The sequence below is a fragment of the Geotrypetes seraphini genome, chromosome 9 (assembly GCF_902459505.1).
Source record: "Geotrypetes seraphini chromosome 9, aGeoSer1.1, whole genome shotgun sequence".
Lineage (NCBI taxonomy): Eukaryota > Metazoa > Chordata > Amphibia > Gymnophiona > Dermophiidae > Geotrypetes > Geotrypetes seraphini.
In genome coordinates, this window is record NC_047092.1 from 7,445,142 (window position 1) to 7,467,930 (window position 22,789).

Here is a 22,789-nt window from a genome sequence, read left to right on the forward strand (position 1 = left end):
CTTGCACTTTATGAAACGTTAGAAAACAACAAACTCACACACTTAAAAGTTCCTATGAGGACGGCTACCACACGAATATCTAGTGTGGCATTCTGAGGAACTTGTGCGTTGAAATTTCTCAACTTAGGTGGCAGATTGATGCTTAGTGGGACTTTAGTATTGTTACTTTGGTGCACACTTTGATTTTGACTTCTTTGATCCAAGCCAGCTGACAACATTCTTGTCTACAGCGCCTCAGGTTTAAGGGGGAATAAGAGGGCAAATTTGAATATTTGTTTTCCTGTCTCAGTCTAAAGCAGTGGTCTCAAACACGCGGCCCGGGGGCCACATGCGGCCCGCCAGGTACTATTTTGAGGCCCTCGGTATGTTTATCATAATCACAAAAGTAAAATAAAACAGTTTCTTGATCATATGTCTCTTTAGTTATAAATTACAATATTATTATTAAGGAAAGATTTATAAACTATAAATTGTCATTTCTTTAATAAGACATTAACTATTTTTTCTGAGGCCCTGCAAGTACCTACAAATCCAAAATGTGGCCCTTCAAACGGTTTGAGTTTGAGACCACTGGTCTAAAGGGCCTTTTTCTTCTTTAAATATCACTTTAGTTTGATACTATTACTTTAATTTTCCGCTAAGTATACCTTGGATTCTTATTGTGGACTTGAATTGGAGATAAGCTATAATGATTTTCCTTTTATTGATGTTTGTGATGATAGAGTGATATATAATTGCCTTATTGGCTTACCTTTATTTTTCTGAACAAGTGATACTTGATCTGTAATTTGAAACTGATAAATAAATAATAAAAAAAAAAATTGTATGTCATGCAAATATAATGCTTACATTTCTTATTTCATAGAAATTTGATTAACCCTTTTGTTTCAGGATATGTTTTACTTTTAGAACATATTTTGATATCAAGTTTTTTGCCGATTAGAAAATGTGATACTTTTTATGATATTTATATTAGTGAAAATGGCGTCTAAAGAATGACACGGGGACAAAGTTTGTTCACACCCCGTCCCGGCGAGCTCTCTCCCTGTCCCTGTGAACGTTGTCTCTATCCTTGCCCCCGCAAACTCCTTTATAGATATATAAATAAAAGAGTCGTACTGTTTTCAAGAATAAATGGGATACCTATGTGGGATCACTGCGAGGGTCATACCAATGAATAGGGTCGCTAGGATATAGACTTAATAGAGCAGATCAGTAGAGTTAAGGGGGCCAGTAGACTTAAAAGGGTGGGTCAATGGTATGGGCAGACTTGATGGGCTGTAGCCTTTATCTGCCGTCATCTTTCTATGTTTCTATGTTTTCTTCTTAATGCACCACAGTGGTCATATTAAAAGCATATCCACAGGCAAAAGCAACATTTATATGTGTAAATGGTGATGTCAGAAAACCTCCATTTGCATGCAGAGATTGCCAGGAAGCAAAGATTTCAAGGGGGCATGTGCTAGGCATGGTTAGAATGGACCAAACATTTATTCATGCGTAGCCTTAATTTGCATGGTGAACATCAAGGCAGACTACTTAAAGTCAATTTTAGAATTTTAAAGAGGTCAAGGCTGGGGCAAGCAAGAAGCTAGGAGGCCGACTGTTGCATCAGTCCAGGAAAAGGATTTACCGCTTGGACATGGTATATTAAGAAGTTTAGAGTCAGGAACTCAAGCATTTTCCCTATGTGTCCTAGCAGACTCTCAATCTAGCTAATGTCCCTGGGGCAAATGGAGGATTAAGTGACCCGACCAGGGTCACAAGGAGCATTTCAACATTCTCCTATTAGATAGTCCACGCCAGAGTATGAATTCTAAACTGAACTTTTGATGGCCCTTGAATTTTTTCAAGCAAAAAGTCTGGGCACTGTTTAATATCAACTGGGCCAGCTCAACCTATGGTCCCAGTGAGACCCGGGCTCGATATACCGATGATATAGGGTGCCAAAATCCCAGTCTGGCATCTACCCCTCTCTCTTCACTCTCCCCTTCAGGAGGGAGAAAGAGATGCCTGAGAGTGGTAGAAAGCTGGAACACTCTTCCAGAGGCTGTTATAGGGGAAAACACCCTCCAAGGATTCAAGACAAAGTTAGACAAGTTTCTTCTGAACAGGAACGTGGGGCTAGTCTTAGTTAGGGTGCTGGTCTTGGACCAGAGGGCTGCCGCGTGAGTGGACTGCTAGGCATGATGACCACTGGTTTGACTCAGCAGTGGCAATTCATATGTTCTTATTGGGATCTTGCACCCTTTTTCACCTCTATGTGTGTGTGTGTGAGTGTGTGTGTGTTGGGGGGGGGGGGGACTTCAGAGAGAGAGATTGCGGGTGGGGGGGATACTGGAAATGGGTCCCACAGTCCCTTAAGCCAGTCCTGAGGAAGAAGTTCCCATCCATCACTGTATCTCTATATATAAAATCGGATGTATGTATGTATGTGCCGCGATCACGCAAAAACGGCTTGACCGATTTGAACTAAACTTGGGATGCAGATCCCTCACTAACTGGGGTGATATGTTCTGGGGGTCTCTTCACCCAAGAATTTATATGTTCTTGCTCCTGGAGGTGAAACTAAAAATGTTGTTTATAATCAAGTTTTGTGTTAGTTGTATTATATTCATTTTGTCAAATATTTCACATTATAATTTGAATATTGTACTTTTTATAAAGCTGTATAATTTCATTCACCACTATAAAGTATCTTTATTTGAATCCATTTACAGTGTTATTCCTTTAATTAAATACCCGTGCAACGCCGGGCCATCAGCTAGTCATCTATAAAACTCTTATTATTATAAAACAAGAAACACTGGACAGCCAGAATTCATTAATAAATTTTTGATACCGTACGCTACATCGTGTTTTCTTTATTCCTCGGAGCAAAAATTATTAGCAATCCCAAGATTGAACCATATTAACAACCCTCTGGAATTGAGCACCAAATGCTCTAAGAAAGATCAGCAATCTTGAGAAATTTAAATCTTTTTTAAAAAAACATTCCTTTTCAAAGATGCCTTTCAAGTGTAAATGTCCTTTTAAGGTTTCTAAAAAGTTTTTATCTTTTATAAGTCCACTCGTATTGGGCTTACTTGTTTTTAATCCCGACCTTTTGTTTATACCTTTATATCTTACTTTTCTGTAATCATTGTAGTTCTCCCTTTTTTTCCCCCACTCGTACCCGTTTGTCTAATCGTGTATGTCATTGTTATGTTTATTTTGTTAAAGTTATGTATAATTGTATTATCTGTTTTTACCCTATTTTAAAATGTACAACCACCTTGAAACAAATGATAAGGTGGTATAACATTTACAGTAGCTGGTTGGTTTCAGTATGTTCCTGCTTTAATACAGAGTCTCCTAATAGTGCAAACCTTTTTCACTATTTCACTAGGGCTCTTTAAGCATTCAAACACAAGTCTTTATTTGGGATCTTCCCCACATGGGACTCTATTGCAGATCTCTTAATCCTTGGTGATGTTGTTGGGACCCCCTCCCCCCTCAGTCCCTGGGGCTCCTCCAAACTAGGGTTACCACGAATTTACATGGACATGTCCGGGCCTCTGCACGACTTTTCAAAACCCGGACGTGGCCTGAGGAGTCTGAGCAAGTCAGGGCCTTCCAGATATTCACTTATGGCAGATTCAGTCACAGGGTGCAATTGACGGGGGTGTCATTGTCATGCGTACACTTTTACCGTGCAGGATTTGTCGTGTGCGGATTTGTCATACACGGATTTGTCGGTGTACCACTTCCATAAGGTATGTTAGCCTGCATGGTTCATAATCTTCAGTAGGACCTAATTTTTCAGCCTTTTTAGTAAAGGCATTAACCCTTTAAGGCATGGTTAGCATGCACTAACTGGGTACCACAGAAATGTGTTAAAACATTTTGTAGTATTCTGCTTGTTAGCGTGCGATAACCCAGTGGCACAGTAAGCGGGGGAGAGGAGGGGGCAGTTTGCCATGGGCGTCATCTAGGTGGGGGCGTTGGCGCCTCTCTGCCCCCTTCTACCTCCTGAAATGTTTGCTAGCACGAGCAGTGTCTTCCTGCTGCTTCTTTGTGCCAGCTTCAGCTGCCTTCTGATGTCACTTCCTGCTCACCAGGTCAGGAAGTGATGTCAGAAGGGAGCCGATGCCAGTGTGAGCAGTAGGCGAAAATGCTGCCAGTGGCGGCGAACATATCAAGAGGTACATGGGGGGGGGGGGGCGCTCTAGAGGTGGAGAGCAATAGGGGGCGCACACGGCGGGGTAATGCTGGGTGACACCGCCCTGAGTGCCTCCCTCCCTTGCTGTGTCACTGTAGTAACCTGCGTGTTGCTGATTTTTTTGAAATATTTTGGGGAGGGAGTGCGTCGTGGATGGAGACTGGGCTTTCTCGGGTTACCTGGTCAGTGCCTTACGATAAATGTGCACCGACTGGATAATGTGGAGTTAACGCAGGAGCCCTTTTGTTTTAGGAGGTGCCTCGCGCTCCCCCAATATTATTTCTTTTTTCAGGTACTGGGAAATATTGTACACAACCTACATTAAAAAAACAGAAAGAAAACCCATAAAATCTAGACTTAGGCCCTCTTTTACAAAGATGCACTAAGCGTTTTAGCGTGGATGTAGGGCGTGCTAAATTAACACGTGCGCTAACCGTTAATGCGTCCATAGGATAACATGCATGCGCTAGCGTTTAGCGCATGTATAGGGCGCATTAAAAAACTTAGCGCACATTTGTAAAGGGGGGGGGAGTTAGTGCATGGCAAAATCCTGCGTTAAAATGTGTTAAACCCAGGTTTTAATGCATTTTATTAAAAGGGCTTCTGTGTTAGAGTTTCCTAGTTTATTTAAAATTTGATAAAATCGCTTTTTCAAAATTTCAAAGCGATATACATTAAGAATGGGGGGAGACAAATAATTTATTGGGGGAAACGCCGACTTACTTCAAACGAGAGGAAAGACGTGGAAGGAACTGCAATCAGTCTGGGGAAGAGAATGAGAAAAGGGATAAACGATGATCATTGCTTGCCTGCTGTCTAATTAGCAATGGGACGGGTTATTCAAAAGTGTCCCTAAATAGGTAACTTTTTAGTTTCCCTTTAAACTTGTCCAGGGTTTTTTCTTCCCGTACCTGGGCTGGTAACAGATTCCAAATTTGAGGAGCAGTGGCTGAAAAGAGTGTGTTACGCCTGGTATCGATCGTACGCAAGGATGGAATTAGAACATAAGAACATAAGAAGTTGCCCCCGCTGAGTCAGACCAGAGGTCCATCTTGCTCAGCGGTTCGCTCCCGCGGCGGCCCATCAGGCCTAGTGCCTGAACAGTGGTCCCTGATTAATTTTGTAACTTACCTCTAATCCCATCCCTATAATCTACCTTTACTCTTATCTGTATCCCTCAATCCCTTTGTCTTCCAAGTACCTATCCAAAGCTTCTTTGAACCCCTGTAGCGTGCTCCTGTTTATCACATCCTCTGGTAGCGCGTTCCATGTATCTACCACCCTCTGTGTGAAAAAGAACTTCCTGGCGTTTGTTCTAAACCTCTCCCCTTTCAATTTCTCTGAGTGCCCCCTTGTACTTGTTGATCCCCTTTCAATTTCTCTGAGTGCCCCCTTGTACTTGTTGATCCCCTTAATTTGAAAAATCTGTCCCTGTCTATTTTTTCTATGCTCTTCATGATCTTGAAGGTTTCTATCATGTCTTCTCTAAGTCTCCGCTTTTCCAGGGAGAAAAGCCCTAGCTTTTTCAGTCTGTCAGTATATGAGAGGTCCTCCTTGCCCTTTATTAGCTTAGTTGCTCTTCTCTGGACCCTCTCAAGTACCTCCATGTCCTTCTTGAGGTACGGCGACCAGAACTGAACACAGTACTCCAGGTGCGGGCGCACCATAGCACGATACAGTGGCAGGATGACTTCCTTTGTCCTGGTCGTGATACCCTTCTTAATGATACCCAACATTCTGTTTGCTTTCCTTGAGGCCGTGGCACACTGCGCCGACGCCTTCAATGTCATGTCCACCATCACTCCCAGGTCTCTTTCAAGATCGCTCACCCCTAGCGCTGATCCCCCCCCATTTTGTAAGTGAACATCGGGGTTTTTTTCCCTATATGCATGACCTTGCATTTCCCTATGTTGTAAGAAGATTTTGATCTTGGAGTTCGAAATGGATTATAAGGGTAATTAAAGGAAATAAAGGAAATGCCAAAAGGAATGCCACCGAGAGGTTAGAAAAGCGAAAGGGGAATACGAAGAGGGGCTGGCCAGGGAGGCGAAAAACTTCAAGGCATTCTTCAGTTACGTAAAGGGGAAGCGACCAGCGAGAGAGGAGGTGGGGCCGTTGGACGATGGGGATAGGAAGGGAGTGATTAAGGAGGATAAAGAGGTAGCTGAGAGGTTAAACACGTTCTTCTCGTCGGTTTTCACGAGCGAAGACACATCTAATATACCGGACTCAGAGGAGCTCATGAGTGGGGAACAGGCCGAAAAATTGGAGCACATAGAGGTAAGTAAGGAGGATGTCCTCAAACAGATAGACAGGTTAAAATGCGGTAAATCACCGGGCCCGGACGGGATCCACCCAAGGGTTCTGAAGGAACTAAGACAAGAAATAGCGGGCACAATCCAGCATATTTGCAACCTATCCTTGAAAACTGGTGAGGTACCAGAGGACTGGAAATTGGCGAATGTCAAACCTATCTTCAAGAAGGGATCGAGGGGTGACCCCGGGAACTACAGGCCGGTGAACCTGACTTCAATTATAGGGAAGATGGTGGAAGCTATGATCAAGGACGGCATTTGCGAGCACATCGAGAGGAATGGCCTACTGAGAACAAGCCAGCACGGATTCTGTAAGGGAAGGTCGTGCCTAACGAACCTTCTGTATTTCTTTGAGGGAATAAGCAGTCGGGTGGACAATGGGGAACCCATAGACATCATTTACCTCGATTTTCAAAAGGCTTTCGACAAGGTGCCACATGAAAGGCTGCTTAGGAAGCTGTGGAACCACGGGGTGGGAGGGGATGTGCACAGATGGATCAAGCACTGGTTGTCGGGTAGACTGCAGAGGGTCGGAGTGAAGGGCCAATATTCTGACTGGCGGGGAGTCACAAGCGGTGTGCCACAGGGATCGGTGCTGGGGCCGTTACTCTTCAACATATTTATCAATGCCCTTTAAAAGGAGACAAAGTGCGAGGTTATAAAATTTGCAGACGATACCAAACTGTGCGGCAGAGTTAGGTCCAGGGAGGAGTGTGAGGACCTGCAAAGGGACCTGGACAAGCTGGAAGACTGGGCAAACAAATGGCAAATGCGCTTTAACGTGGAAAAATGCAAGGTCATGCATATAGGGAAAAAGAATCCGTTGTTCAACTACAAATTGGGGGGGCATTGTTGGGAGACAGCAGATTTGAGAGAGACTTGGGTGTGCTGGTGGATGCATCACTGAAGCCATCTGCACAGTGCGCAGCAGCCTCGAAAAAAGCCAACAGGATGCTGGGCATCATAAAGAGGGGCATAACAACCAGGACGCGGGAAGTCATCATGCCATTGTATCGAGCGATGGTGCGTCCACATCTGGAATACTGCGTTCAGTATTGGTCGCCGCACCTCAAGAAGGACATGGCGGTACTTGAGAGAGTCCAAAGGAGAGCAACGAAACTGGTAAAAGGGCTGGAACACTGCCCATATGCCGAGAGGTTGGATAGGCTGGGGCTCTTCTCTCTGGAAAAAAGGAGGCTCAGGGGAGATATGATAGAGCCTTCAAGATCATGAGGGGCATAGAGAGGGTGGATAGGGACAGATTCTTCAGACTGAAGGGGACAACAAGTACGAGGGGGCATTCGGAGAAATTGAAGGGAGATAGGTTCAAAACAAATGCAAGGAAGTTTTTTTTCACCCAAAGGGTCGTGGACACTTGGAATGCGCTACCGGAGGAAGTGATCAGGCAGAGTACGGTACAGGGATTGGACGGATTCCTGAGGATAAAGGGATCGTGGGATACTGAGGGAGGAGCTGTGATGTAACATAAGTATAGAAAGCTAACCAGGTAATAAGTATAGAAACCCAACAGGTCGTGCATGTGCAAGACCGGAGGGTTAGGACTTCGATGGGAAGATAGGACTTCAATGAGAAACCAAGGTGGCAAGGGAGCCCCTTCTGGTGATTCAGACAGGTCGTGACCTGTTTGGGCCGCCGCAGGAGCGGACTGCCGGGCAGGATGGACCTATGGTCTGACCCGGCGGAGGCACTGCTTATGTTCTTATGTTCTTACTCTATCCAGGAATAGCGAGGCTTTGGACGTTTGTACTTTAAAGGTACCAGTTTGTATGTAATTCTACGATTTGATGGGGAGCCAATGTGCGTTCTTTAGAAGGGCCATAACGTGATCAAATTTCCTTTTTCCTGTGATTATTTTGATTGCAGTATTTTGTATTATTTGTAATCTTCCGATTTCTTTTTGAGCGATGCCCTTGTAAAGTGAGTTACAATAGTCCACTTTAGATATTATCAGGGAATGTAGGATCTCCTTTTGGGTCTTCCTAGGTGCCTCAGAGGTTCCAATTCTTGCCGTGGGAACCTTGTCTACCATGAGGCAGAATACATCATGGCGTAAACTTTCAACTCTTTTAACATGTTAAATATTTCATTGCTCCGAGTCTGAAAAATGTTAATATTAATGAGAACAGTGATAAAAACAGAGTCAGACATCTGTCAGTTTTCAGGGATCCCAAGCCATGTCCAATACCTAAACAATTGACCCGTTCTCCCCTATCAATTATCCCCCTGATTTTGCATCACTGTGATATATATAATCTGTTATCTTCATCTAATCGCAATTTTACGTTGCTTAAAATGTACATCTTATATTTTGATCAGCAAATTGTATTCTATACTATTGCCTTCTTAAGGTCTCTGCTCTCTTTATTCCCTCTGAATATCTGCAAATTGTATTTCGCTGAATGTCCAGCATCCTTGACTGTAAACCGCCTAGAAGTCGCAAGATTGTGGCGGTATAGAAGAATAAAGTTATTATTATTATTTATTCAATTCCTTGCGAGTTCAAAGCCTTAACACTTTGGTAAAATATAGGACAAAAGAAATTTAAAATCTGTATTAAAGAAAATCTCAGACCTGAGCACATCTAATTAAGGTTAAGCTTCCCCTGGCTACAAATCAAGGCGATCAGACCGGGGATAGAAGCAGCCCAGACTCATTCTATGGCTTTTGAAACAAAATGATTCTTGGAAAATCTTTCAAAGTCTGTTTTAAATCAAGACTGCTGGTTATTAACTAATAACAACACGAAATTAGCTAAGAATAAGCTATTAATATTGCTTCAAGAGCAATCCTGTGGTTAACGTTAGGAGCTTTTCATCTTTGTATCCTCCGAATCAGCTATTTCTCTGGTTCTGGAGAACTTCCTGCTGCCCAAGATTAAGAGTATAAGAATTGCCATATTGGGACAGACCAAAAAGGTCCATCAAGCCCAGTATCCTGTTTCCAAGAGTGGCCAACCCAGGTCCCAAGTACCAGACAGAAACCCAAAGAGGAGCAACATTCCAGAGCTGAGATTGTGATGTCATAAGGCCTCATTCCACCAATGCCTAAGAGCCAACCTCAGCAGTGATGTCACAATGGCTTGATTGTCCCTTACTTGGCTCACATAAGAACATAAGAGCTGCCATACTAGGACAGACTGAAGGTCCATCAAGCCCAGTATCCTGTTTCTAACAGTGGCCAACCCAGGTCCCAAGTACCTGATAGAAACCCAAAGAGTAGCAACATTCCAGAGCTGAAATTGTGACGTCATAATGCCTCATTCCACCAATGCCTAAGAGCCAACCTCAGCAGTGATGTCACAGTGGCTTCACAGTCCTATACTTGGCTCACATAAGAGCTGCCATACTAGGACAGACCGAAGGTCCATCAAGCCCAGTTTCCTGTTTCCAACAGTGGCCAACCCAGGTCACAAGTACCAGACAGAAACCCAAAGAGGAGCAACATTCCAGAGCTGAGATTGTGATGTCATAATGCCTCATTCCACCAATGCCTAAGAGCCAACCTCAGCAGTGATGTCACAATGGCTTGATTGCCCTACACTTGGCTCACATAAGAACATAAGAGCTACCATACTGGGTCAGACCAAAGGTCCATCAAGCCCAATATCCTGTTTCCAACAGTGGCCAACCCAGGTCCCAAGTACCTAGCTAGATACCAAGTACTGTAGTAAAAGAGATTTTATGCTGCTTATCCTAGGAATAAGCAGCGGATTTCCCCCAGCCATCTCAATAAAGGCCTATGGACTTCTCTTTTAGGAAATTATTCAAACCTTTTTTAAACCCTGTTAAGCTAAACTGATTTCACCACATTCTCTGACAACAAATTTCAGAGTATAATTACACATTGTATAAATAAATATTTTCTGTTTTGTTTTAAATCTACTACTCAGTAGCTTCATCGAATGCCCCCTAGTCCTAGCATTTTTGGAAAGCGTGAACAGACGATTCACATCTACACTTTCCACTTCACTCATTATTTTATAGACCTCTTATAATATCACCCCGGAGCCGTCTCTTCTCCAAGCTAAAGGGCCTAGCCGCTTTAGCCTCTCCTCAGTGAGACGTCGTCCCAAACCTTGTATCATTTTCATCACCCTTTTCTGTACCTTTTCTAATTCTACTACATCTTTTTTGAGATATGGTGATCAGTATTCGAGGTGTGGCCATATATTGAGTGATAGAAGAGTATTATAATGCATCCTCAATGATGACACCTAGATTCTTTTCCTAGGCAGTGACTCCCAGTGGTGTAGTAAGTGGTGTGGGGGTGGTGGGATGGGGTGGTCTGCCATGTTTGGGGGGGGGTGTCAGTACCTCTCCTCTCTGACCCTTTGCCACGGGCGCACATTTCCTTCCCTCTGACACCCTAGACACCAAGCGCCCCCTCCCCCTCACCTTCCTATCTCCCCGAGCTCTCCCACAGAATCCTGGTGGTCTAGTGGGCTAGAGGGCGATTGGATCAGACCCCCTCAGCTCAAAAGCCCTCCATCTACCTATTGACGAAAATCGGGCAGGAGGAATGTCCACTTCCTCCTGCCTTGAAGGACCACCTCTACTAGTAGCGTTCTCCCTCCTGGTGCATCCTGGAAGCGCTGGAAGGGGCCTAAGGTCCTGATTGGCTTAGGCGCCTAAGACCCGTCCCCTAGGGAAAAGTTAAACTCATCAAATAAATCCATAAACTAAGGAGTTTCCAGGACAGAACATGGTCACAGTTGTAAATAAACATATGATTCGCTATTGAGATTTCCTGAAGAATCAACATATGCTTCTGTCTAGAAGCCGAATCTCTTCAGATTTAAGGACATAAAAACTTAAGACTTGCTATACTGGGTCAGACCAAAGGGGAAAGGAGGATGGGACTTGATCACCGCCTTTCTGTTATATACAAGTACTTGTTTTGTACCTGGGGCAATCAAGGCGTAAGTTGATTCATCAAACCGAGTGTCCTGTTTTCTATAGTGATCAATTGGTAGAATCCCTCCAAAAGTAGACAGATTCCATATGGCTTATTTTAGTGATAAGCAGTGGCTTTCTCCAGTTTTAATTAAAAAAAAAAAAGTTTATGGGCTTTTCTTCCAGGAATATGTCTAAAGTTATGCTGTTTACCACATTCTTTGGCAATTCAAGAGCTTAATTATGCATCGAGTGAAAAGATATTTCCCTCCATTTGTTTTAAAATGTGCTGCTACTTTATTGCACGTCCCAGAGTCTTTGCAATTTTTGAAAGAGCAGGCAACCGATTTGACGTTAACCTTTCCCCGCCACCCATCGTTAATAGACCTGTATCACATCTCCCCTCAGCTGTCACCGAACCTCCTTAGCCTAAAACACGCATTTTGTTTTGGGAGGGAGAAGGACGGAGGCTGCAAATGCTTTTGAAGATGGAACTGCGCTTAATTCAATAGATGTCAAGTTGCTTCTTGCAGCAGAAATAAGGCAGGTGCGGGGAACGGAAACGATGCTTTTCTATTAATTACAAAAGCATTGCATGTCAGAGGGGGATGCTATCTGTTTGTTAACATGGTTGGCTACATTCTCAAATTCATGACAAGCTGAACCCATTACAGTACCAACTTTTAAAGCATTTTTTTGTTCTCCTTATCCGACGGTGACATTTACAGCACATAGAGTACGCTACATTTCCCTGGGGTTTTTGTTATAGCAAACTCAGTTGGTAAGGACTCCCTGGTCTATGGGTTTTTTTCTTCCTTTGTTAAAACGAGCCACCAAGGACATATTAGAGAAGGTAGCACTTTCAAATATTTTCTTTGAGATGAACAAAAGGGTACTTTAGCTTGAAAACATTAGGAAGGGCAAGTCTGGAGCCTAAATGTACAATTTTGACTCAAGGCAATCTGAGAATGGAAGGCGGAAAAACAGCCGAGGTCAAAAAAACCTGTACTTTCAACGTGCTACATTAGCAAACAAGGCGGTTTATTCAATTGTCAGCGACTCGTCGTCGTGTTTTGAAAATAAAATGGTACCAAGATGTGAAACGATTCCCCGTTGCAAAGGGCTAATAGGAGGCCATCAGGCAGATTCAGGAAAGCCCACAACCCCGACAGGGATTTTCCGTTTCATGTTGCTTCCAATTTAAAACATCACAAAAACTAACCAAATATCAATTTTGCAGTCTCTGTGTGCATGAAATTGTTTCGGTGCTTGCTGTATACATAACCTGCTATGGTAGGCAAACACGTGTTTAGAACACATCACACACACACAAAGAATGTTAGGGTCTTTGCAGGACCCTCACTGGTCCTGGGGGTTCTTGCCCCACAGGACCATACCAAGTCAGAGTGCAAAGGAGGTGAATAACATCCTGTCATGGCTACCGTGGTACTGCCTGCCCCTTTAAAACCCAGAGCCTTAGGGTCTCAAACGATGGCGCTGTCAGCAGCCACCTTAAAAGACCACCGCTCGAGCATCAAGCACGCGATGGGGCCCTTTAGTGAATTAGACCTCCGGCAAAGATAAGCTCTGGAAATGTAGACCAGGGTTTATCGAGGCCTACATTTCCGGTATCTACCTTTGACGTGAATCGCACCTCCAGGAGGCGTTTTTTTCACATGCTGGTAGGCACCTTGAAGATGTTTTTAAGTAGTATTTTAAACGTCATTTTTTTCTTCACTGAACTTAGGTGTCTTCTCTGTCCCCGGTGGGCTCACAAGCTAAGTTTTTGTACCTGGTTTAGGCGATTTGCCCAGGGTAGTGCTACCATATGGCTCCAGAAAAAGGAGGACGGATTGAGACATCCGGGTTTTACTTCCATTGCTTTCAGCAGAAGTAAAACCAGGATGTCTCAATCCGTCCTCCTTTTTCTGGAGCCATATGGTAACACAGGGATCTCAAAGTCCCTCCTTGAGGGCCGCAATCCAGTTGGGTTTTCAGGATTTCCCCAATGAATATGCATTGAAAGCAGTGCATGCACCTAGATCTCATGCATATTCATTGGGGAAATCCTGAAACCCCGACTGGATTGCAGCCCTCAAGGAGGGACTTTGAGACCCCTGTGGTAACCCTAGCCCAGGATCACAAGGAACTGCACTCCCCCCAAGATCTCATTCCACTACCCTAACCATTAGGACAGTACGAGGGTGTGAGGCACCTCTAGTATTGGGGGGGGGGGGGGGGAAGGGGTTATTGGTGGTGAGGTTTGGTACAGGGAATCTGGGATTGGTTGGGGGGGAAGAGGTAAGAATTAGCAAGGTGTTGATCAATGGTAGAATGAAGGTGTTCAGGAGGGGGGAGAAAAGGGGGGGGGAGGAAGGACGATTTTGTCTACTCATGAGAACACAGTTGTTGTAATGTGAATCGTTACTGTCCTTGTACATTGTCTTAAGTACATATGTTTGACCTTACAACATTATGTCGAGGGAGGGGATATGGGAGGTAGAGGGGGACGTTCTAGCTTGTTGTTACGGGGAGTGTGTGGTGCTGTGGTTAGAGCTACAGCCTCAGCACCCTGGGGTTGTGGGTTCAAATCCCGCACTGCTCCTTCTGCCCCTGGGCAAGTCACTTAATCCCCCAGTGCCCCAGGTATATTAGATAAGAGAGTGAGCCCGCCGGGACAGATGGGGACAAATGCTTGAGTACCTGAATAATATAGAATCCACATAGAACTGTAGGATAGGCGGAAAATAAAAAAAATTTGATGACTCGGATTTGGCTATTTTTCGGATGGCATCGTTCACTATCTGCTTGGCAGCGAATGTAATTTCTGCTGCACCACTGTCAACAATAAAAATTGTTTTAAACATAAAAATTTGCATTCTGCTAAGAAAATAGGGAATGGCTTACTCGAGAAATGGGCATCGACATGACAAATGAGGTTCAACGTGGATAAGTGCAAAGTGATACATGTCGGTAACAAAAATCTCATGCACGAATACAGGATGTCTGGGGGGGGTACTTGGAGAGACCTCCCAGGAAAGAGACTTGGGAGTTATGATCGACAAGTCGATGAAGCCGTCTACACAATGCAATGCGGCGGCAAAAAGGGCGAACAGAATGCTAGGAATGATAAAGAAGGGGATCACGAACAGATCGGAGAAGGTTATCATGCCGCTGTACCGGGCCATGGTGCAACTTCACAAGGAGTACTGCGTCCAGCACTGGTCGCCATACATGAAGAAGGACATGGTACTACTCGAAAGGGTCCAGACAAGAGCGACTAAAATGGTTAAGGAGCTGGAGGAGTTGCCGTACAGTGAGAGATTGGAGAAACTGGGCCTCTTTCCCTTGAAAAGAGGAGACAGAGGGGACTTGATCGAAACGTTCAAAATACTGAAGGGAATAGACTTAGTAGATAAGGACAGGTTGTTCACCCTCTCCAAGGTAGAGAGAATGAGAGGACACTCTCTAAAGTTAAAAGGGGATAGATTCTGTACAAACGTAAGGAAGTTCTTCTTCGCCCAGAGAGTGGGAGAAAACTGGAACGCTCTTCCGGAGGCTGTTATAGGGGAAAACACCCTCCAGGGATTCAAGACAAAGTTAGACAAGTTCCTGATGAACAAGAACGTACGCAGGTGAGGCTAGTCTCAGTTAGGTCTTTGACCTAAGGGCCGTCGCGGGAGCGGACTGCCGTGCAACATGGACCACTGGTCTGACCCAGCAGCGGCAATTCTTATGTTTTTATGCCAGTGCCAAAGCTAGAACCAGTCAACAAATAAAATAAAAATCAATCATGCAAACTGTTGGTATGGAAATTCAGCACTTTAGACTGATGCACAGAGAGAATGGTTAAAGCCAGGAAGAAAATCAGGCTACCCTCACTCCCTCCTGCGCTATAATAACCAGCAGACCATACACTCTGCTAATGGAATGATCTTCGGCTCGGTACTGCGTCTTCTCTTCTATGAAAGGTCCGTGCCAACATGGGTTTATAGGATGTTAATTCACCATTATTGCAACGCATTGGCCGATAATGGTCAATCATTGCTAATTTATGTGGCATTCAGTTTCATAACCTTAATTATGATGAATTCATTCACTCTAAATGTAGACATAATTTATGATTCTGCTGGAATCCCACTGTAATTTGGCAATTAATTAGGATGTTCTCATTTTAAAGCCTCTCCACATCTGCGCCCAGCTAGAATGCCGCACCTTATTCAATCCGAGCATATGTGTGAAAAAGATCAAAGTATTTGGGTTTGGACATAGCAAATATCTGATTTTGAAAGAGCAGAACTTTGGGGAATTGGCCACATGTGGTACGTAGGTGCCAAGAGAAAGTCATTCGATTGTATTTTAACAAATGCAATCCCCTGAACCGAGGCTGGGGAAGTGCTGAAGAATTCCTTTTGGTTTCAGTACAATTTGGTAAAGCAATTCTAAAATGATAAAGAAAATGGTGTATGGTAGTCGCTGAAAGGCGCCTCGTGCAAAACCCCATCACAAAACAGTGAGGAGAGAAAAAAGCCTCAAATTAAGGTAAACTAAACTAAGCCTTAAATTTATATACCGCATCCTCTCTATAAAGATAGAGCTCAGCACGGTTTACAGGAACTTTAATATAAGGAAGGGAAAACATAATAAGAGTTAGTGATTATAAAGAGGGTAGCGAGATTTACAGTTTTGAGAATAGCCAAGTTGTTCAGATGCTTTCGGAATAATTGGAGGGAGCCCAGATTCCGCAGCAGGGCAGGAAGGTTATTCCAAAGCTCAGTGATTTTGAAGAAAAGAGATTTCTCTAATTTTCCCGCTTAGATAACGCCTTTTAGCGAGGGGAAGATAGTTTGTTTTTGGATGGATCTGGTATAGAGGTCTGCACGGGAACGGGTGGAGATGGGTGGGATTTCTATCCCCGTGCAACTCTCTAATCTGGTAGTGTCAAGTCTCGTAGAATTCCAAGATAGTGGAATTAGGGGAGGAAGAGTGCCATGTAGGATCTTGAATGTTAGGCAGGCACATTTAAAGTGAACCCTAGAAATTACTGGAAGCCAGTGAAGTTTTGACAGAACCGGGGAAACACGATCAAATTTGCTTTTTTGCGAAGATCAACCCAGCCGTAGTATTCTGGATCCGCTGAAGTCTTTGAAGACTTTTCATGGTTAGACTTAGATAGATGGCGTTACAATAGTCCAGCCTGGTAGCAGCACAGTTTCATTTTTCCAACATGAGCTGCTTTCAATACGATCAAAGGCATTAAAAAAAACAAAAAAACTCCCACTCATCAACCGTGTTTAAAAAAATGAAAAACTGTCAATCGGGTGAATACAAAAGGGCAAATATATAGAACTGGGGCTTATCTCTAATCTTCCCGCATGGTTTCTGCTTAGTGGCATAGTAAGGGTAGGAGTTGCCCCACCCCCACTTCTTCCATGCCCCCTTCCACACTTGTGCTCCCCCCTCCCGGTAGCTCTTAATCTTCACCAGCACAAGTGGCTTTTCTCCAGCACGCCTCTCACACCAGCTTTGGATTTCCCTCCGACATCACTTCCTGGCCTCGTGACCCGGAAGTGATTCAGAGGGGGAACCATACTGGCGTGAACGTGTGTGATGTCAATCACTAACTCTTATTGCGTCATGTCTGTGCATGCGCGGATGCCGTCTGGTGGCGGGCTGTGGGATGGAATGGCGTGTGACACAGGTGGAATGGGGCGAGCCTAGGGACGTGGCCATGGGTCCGGCTTTTCCTTTGGGAAAATCTGGTAACCGTACATAAGTAGAGATTTGGCGAGACTCATAAACGCATAACTTATAGAATAGCAAAGCTACGTCTATTTCTCTGGTCTCTGGCTGACACAAGTGCTTGCAGCTGAATTATGGGTGTATATATATACCCAATTATGCTAGGAAAGTAACAAAAAACAAAAAGATCAGATCTTAAATTTTACCCGTCAAATAATTGGTATACTTACACTTTGAAAATTGATACAAAGCCCAAAGAGGCTGTCTTCTCAGGAAGATTTAGGAAAGAGTGTATGAAGAGGGAGTTTGAGTCCCAACTGCCACTCATTCGACATCCATTACGATGAACGAGACGTTTTACCCAAAGCCCCTCTTTCTGGTGAGAATATGGGAGCTGCTGTAGGTCAAATGCCATTGAACGAATCTGTCCCCATGTAGATGGTGAATAACCTCAGTATGAATTTGACTATGTCACGGACCTTCATCCCCGCCTTACATTATTCTTGAAACCTGCGTTTCTTTTCCTGGCTTAGGGGGATAGAAGGGCCTCAACTCTGGACACTTTTTAAGAGATTTACACACAATCAGATATGGAGGTTGGTTGCTAAGATGGAGATGTTTTCCTCAGGATGCTCATCTCAACTTTGTAGATACTCTATATAAGATACAGGTACCAATAGCTGCCCCTCTCCCCCCCCAGCCCAATTCCTCTCCAGTGTACCTCAGAGTCATCCCCAGCGGCCACAATTAAATTTCACTGTCTGTGCATCATCATCCTTTCGAGTCTGTGTGGACTCTCAAGGTGAGGGCAGTAGTTCACCCTGTCTCTTTAAGAGGCAAATGCAAGAGGATGAGGTTGCACAAAAAAGTGCCAACAGGACAAAGGCTGAGAGGCATCCCACCTCCTGCAGCTACAGTAGAGCGCCTAACAAGGAAATATGGCTGGTGGATCAACTATGTTGGTATCATCTGCTAGAATTGGTCTTCACACCTCCCCACAGCCAAAAGACCATCCGAAAGAGTTTCTTTTGTGAAGAAAATGGAACTCTGGACCTGTAAGGGTATCAACATGGACTACAACTCATCAAAATGGCAATAGAAATAACCCATTCAGATCATTGCTCAGAACCCTCACTTTGTTCAGTCACGCAAAGTGCATTTTTTCACTGGTGCTGAAGGGACCGATTTACGTTGTGAAGGATTTGTTGGGAGCTCTCTTTTCAGTACTGCGAGTCTTTCAGAAATGTTGACGAAAGAGGGGGTTTTTTTTGTGTTTTTTTTTACTAGAAGGCGATGAATACAGCTACCGCACGGAGGTTATGGCTCAGAGTGCATTTCCATCAACCGCTTTCCCTCATTCACGTCAACCGGCCCTCCCTCTGCTAGCATACATTTTTAAGTGGAATATACTTCTTTTATACGGGATTAATAGATTAATATAAGAATGGCTTCCTTTGTAAGTCAAAATGTGATAGTCCTGTAGTGCTGTGTGGGAGAAATAAGCTAGTCCTTGATTAGTACGATTTTACTGGGGTGTGCTGCTGGGGTCTCCTGCGAGTGAGCATTATTCTACCTTTTTGGCTCCAGAAGTCTCACTGGGAAACAGAAATGCCCCTCCATTGGCAGCACAAATGAAGCATGAAAATTCTTCTATGCGATCTCTCCCCATTTAAATGTTTTCCTTTATTGCCGCCAGAAATCTTTTAAAAGCATTTCCATTAGGCTTCCGGAAAACCCGCTGCATTCCCTTCATAGAATTCCTGCGTCGAGAACCCCATCGCGACTCTTAACCCAGACACTTCGAGTGTTAGCATTTCACTTCAGACAAAAGGCATGCACGAAGCAAATCGACACAGACATTTAAAACTTTTTTTTTTTTGGGGGGGGGGGTTGGAGGGGGGGGAAGAAAACCAAACATATTCATTCCAGTGGGGATTATTTTGAAATGTTAGCGGAACAGAAGGCAAAGTCCCAGCTTTCGAAGTTAGTCTGCAGCTTTGCTCCCTTCCCAGTCAACTTTGGTATTTTTTTGCAGAACCACTCAGAGGGGTGGCCTGCCTTTTGCTGGCGATATTAAGAGCTATATCAGGCTTGTAAAGAAAATAATACATTTGAGCTTTGAGAATGTTGAATGAGCCATCGTGGTGAAGATTTAATGTACAGTACCCTCCACCTCCCCCCCCCAAAAAAAAAACGCAACACCTGCTCCACAGTGTTCCCTGATTTGGGGGGAGTAGAGCTTGCCTGACAGATGACTCTCAGGCCAGCTCCGTTTCCACCTTTTTATATATACAGGGTGCTCACAAACACACTCCTTGATTTTAAATGGTTACAAATCCAAAATTTATTGGAATATTCTTTCGCCTTTGAGGCTACAGTTTCATCAACTCATAAAGTTTCATATGGTATCTGTTGATTACACACACTCGATGTTACTCGGCAAACATCGATGCGATAATCGAGCTCGGACCAGACTCTCCGAAGCATATCCGGTGTATGGCTTCAGTGATGCGTTCCTACAGATCATAGGCGTCGGAACGGGGGAGGCCACAGGGTAGCGAGATTTACATTTTTGAGAATAGCCAAGTTTTCAGATGCTTTCGGAATAATGGCTCCCACCCCATTTGACCTCAAGCCCCGCCTAGTTCAGCCACCAGCCCCGCACCCCTCTTCTTCCTCGACGAGCTCAAGCCGCGTCTGGTAGGTCCTGGAGCATGTGCAGGTGTGTGTGATGTCATCTACACATGCTCAGAGGCCCTCCAAATGTGGCCAGAGCTTGTCGGGGCTTTCCAAAACCTGGACAAATGCCGGGTTTTGGAAAGTTTATCCGGGAGCATGGACAGTCCTCTAAAAAGAAGACAAGTCCAGGTTTTTCTGGATGTCTGGTAACCCTATGCCATTAGATCACAGAAATACAGCTCCAAATCCTTTGGCTCGCTATTATCTGTGATCTGCACACTCTTAATAGACATTACATAATTATTCGTGAGCCAGATAACGCCTAGTAATCCTCTCCTCAGCAGCTCCTTCCTCTTCTTCACAGCCTCAGTTACGCTCAATGCCATAGCCACAGGGGAGGGCATGAGGACCTGCCCCCCCCCCCATCCACATTGGGCTCAGGCCCCTTCCAAGTGTGCACTGCACTTGTTAAATGGCTGGTGAGGATGCCAAAGCCCCAGAAATCAAAGAAATTCCCTTACGAGCCACCACCCCTCCTTCTTGCACCTGGAGTGCCTCAAGCTGCCAACGCAGAGACTCCTTGACATTTTTGAGAGCCTTTGAGCATGGATAAAAAGCTGTGTCCACTGGTTACAACCGTCTGGCAATACTTTTGGACCTTACCCCACTCTTTTACAAAGGTCCGCTTTTAGAATACGCTAAACGCTAACACGTTCATGTTATCCTATGGACGCATTCACGGTTAGCGCACGCATTGATATAGCGCACGCTAAATCCACGCTAAAATGCTTAGCGCGCCCTTGTAAACGAGGGCCCTAGTGCTCTCAATGCATGACAAATGAGCTTAATTTTTTTTTCTTTACACATGTTTTGCCAATGCACCCTATTTTCATTTGATTTGTGTGAAGTTTTCTTTTAAACCAAACAGGAGATTATCCCACATATTTGGGTAGCTTGGTGGAATTCCCCGATTGGATTCTGAGGCATTTTTTTTCTCGCTTAGGGGGCACTCTTTCTAAAAATTCTAGCACTAGGGGCTACTAAGTAGAAGATTTAAAACAAACTGGAGAAAATATTTCTTCACTGAATGTGAAATTAAACTCCAGAATTTGTTGCCAGAGAATGTGGTGAAAGCAGTTAGCTAAGCAGGGTTTAAAAAAAGGTTTGGATAACTTCCTAAAAAGTCCATAAAACATTCAGATGAATTTGGGAAAATTCACTGCTTATTCCTAGGTTAAGCAGCATAAAATCTGTGTTATTCTTTGGGATTTGCAAGGTACGTATGACCTGGGTTGGCCACTGTTGAAAGCAGAATACTGGGCTTGATGGACCTTGGATCTGTCCTAGTATGGCAGCTCTTATGGGAGCCAAGTATAGGACAATCAAGCCATTCTGACATCACTGCTGAGATTGGCTCTTAGGCATTGGTGGAATGAGGCATTATGACATCACAATCTCAGCTCTGGAATGTTGCTACTCTTTGGGTTTCTGTCTGGTACTTGGGACCTGGGTTGGAAACAGGCTACTGGGCTTGATGGACCTTCGATCTGTCTCTGCTCCTATGTTCTTTATAATTTATTTTAATTAACAGTTGAAACTGATTGAATGTATTAAGCTGATGAAGCTCTTCACTATTGTGAAACTGGATGTCTTTTATAGCTGGTTTACGTGTTGATCCAGTTGTCTTCAATTTGCTTGTTTGTATATATAAAACTTTATAGTACTTTTCACCCCATGCTACGCCGAAGTGGCTACCGTTAAGATGTGTTATTTTACCACTAATGTAGACTATTTTGGCACAGATCCCTTTTTATTCACTGAGACCTATTTACTATTTACTGGGGTTAACCGTAAATTAGCGTATCTTAATAGCCCATATCGATACCTTCGCCTCTTAGGCTTGCTTCAGGAAGCCTGGAAAGGTAAAATGTGGACCAAGTGGGAGCTTTGCGAAGTTGGCGACCTGCCTCTTTCATCCTTCTCAGTTGTCAGCCATTTTGCTTCCGAATGAACTCGGTCGTTGTGGATGCCAACCTGGAACTTAGCAGCTAAGTAGATATTTGCTTAATGGAAGAGATTTTTTTTCCTTTAGCTGTTTGAATATTCATAAAATTCATTTGAAATATCATGAATATTTATAAAATCCTTAATGTGCTTTTTCAGTATGTAACGATTATTCCAACACGCTTTGTCTTTTATTCTTTCTAAATAGTAAGAAAGTGTGACAAGTACCTATGAACAGTCATTTTAGATTTGAATAGGAAGCCTTTGAGAATTTAATCAAGAGGGCCTTTTTTGCAAGCGCTCATAGTTCTTTGAATTTTTGCCTCAGTACCCCTAATATTAAACCCAGGGAGGTCAGCAGTATTTTTAAAATGCCAGCTGCCAAGAGTAAACCCCCCCCCCCCCCCAATTCTGATATTCAGTGGCTGTATCAGTGGCTGCCATCCGATATCTGGACTCGGTGATATTTTGCTATCCTAACTTTTTCCATTAGCTATTTGGATCTGCCCAAGCTCTGTCCATGGAGTGCCCCGCAATATCTGGGCAGTGCTGATGCAGTCAGAGGAAATATTGAGTTGAAAGGAAGCTCTGGAATGAGAGGGCATAGGATGAAGTTAAGCGGTGACAGGCTCAGGAGTAATCTAAGGAAATACTTTTTTACAGAAAGGGTGGTAAATGCGTGGAACAGTCTCCCGGAAGAGGTGGTGGAGACAGAGACTGTGTCTGAATTCAAGAAAGCCTGGGATAGGCACGTGGGATCTCTCCAACAGAGAAAGAGATAATGGTTACTGCGGATGGGCAGACTGGATGGGCCATTTGGCCTTTATCTGCCATTATGTTTCTCTGTTTCTATAACCACAAAGCTCTATGACCTCATAATGCAGGTATAAAGAGCCTTAGCCAATAGGGAGAGGAGGAGCAGACAGTGGATGTTG

The 22,789-nt window shown here is 44.0% G+C and overlaps 1 protein-coding gene across 1 annotated transcript in view; it reads right to left on the reverse strand.

Moving 5' to 3' along the window:
- CELF2 (CUGBP Elav-like family member 2) overlaps nt 1–22,789 on the reverse strand; it is a 1,015,007-nt gene that overhangs the window by 926,819 nt on the left and 65,399 nt on the right. The window lies entirely within an intron of this gene.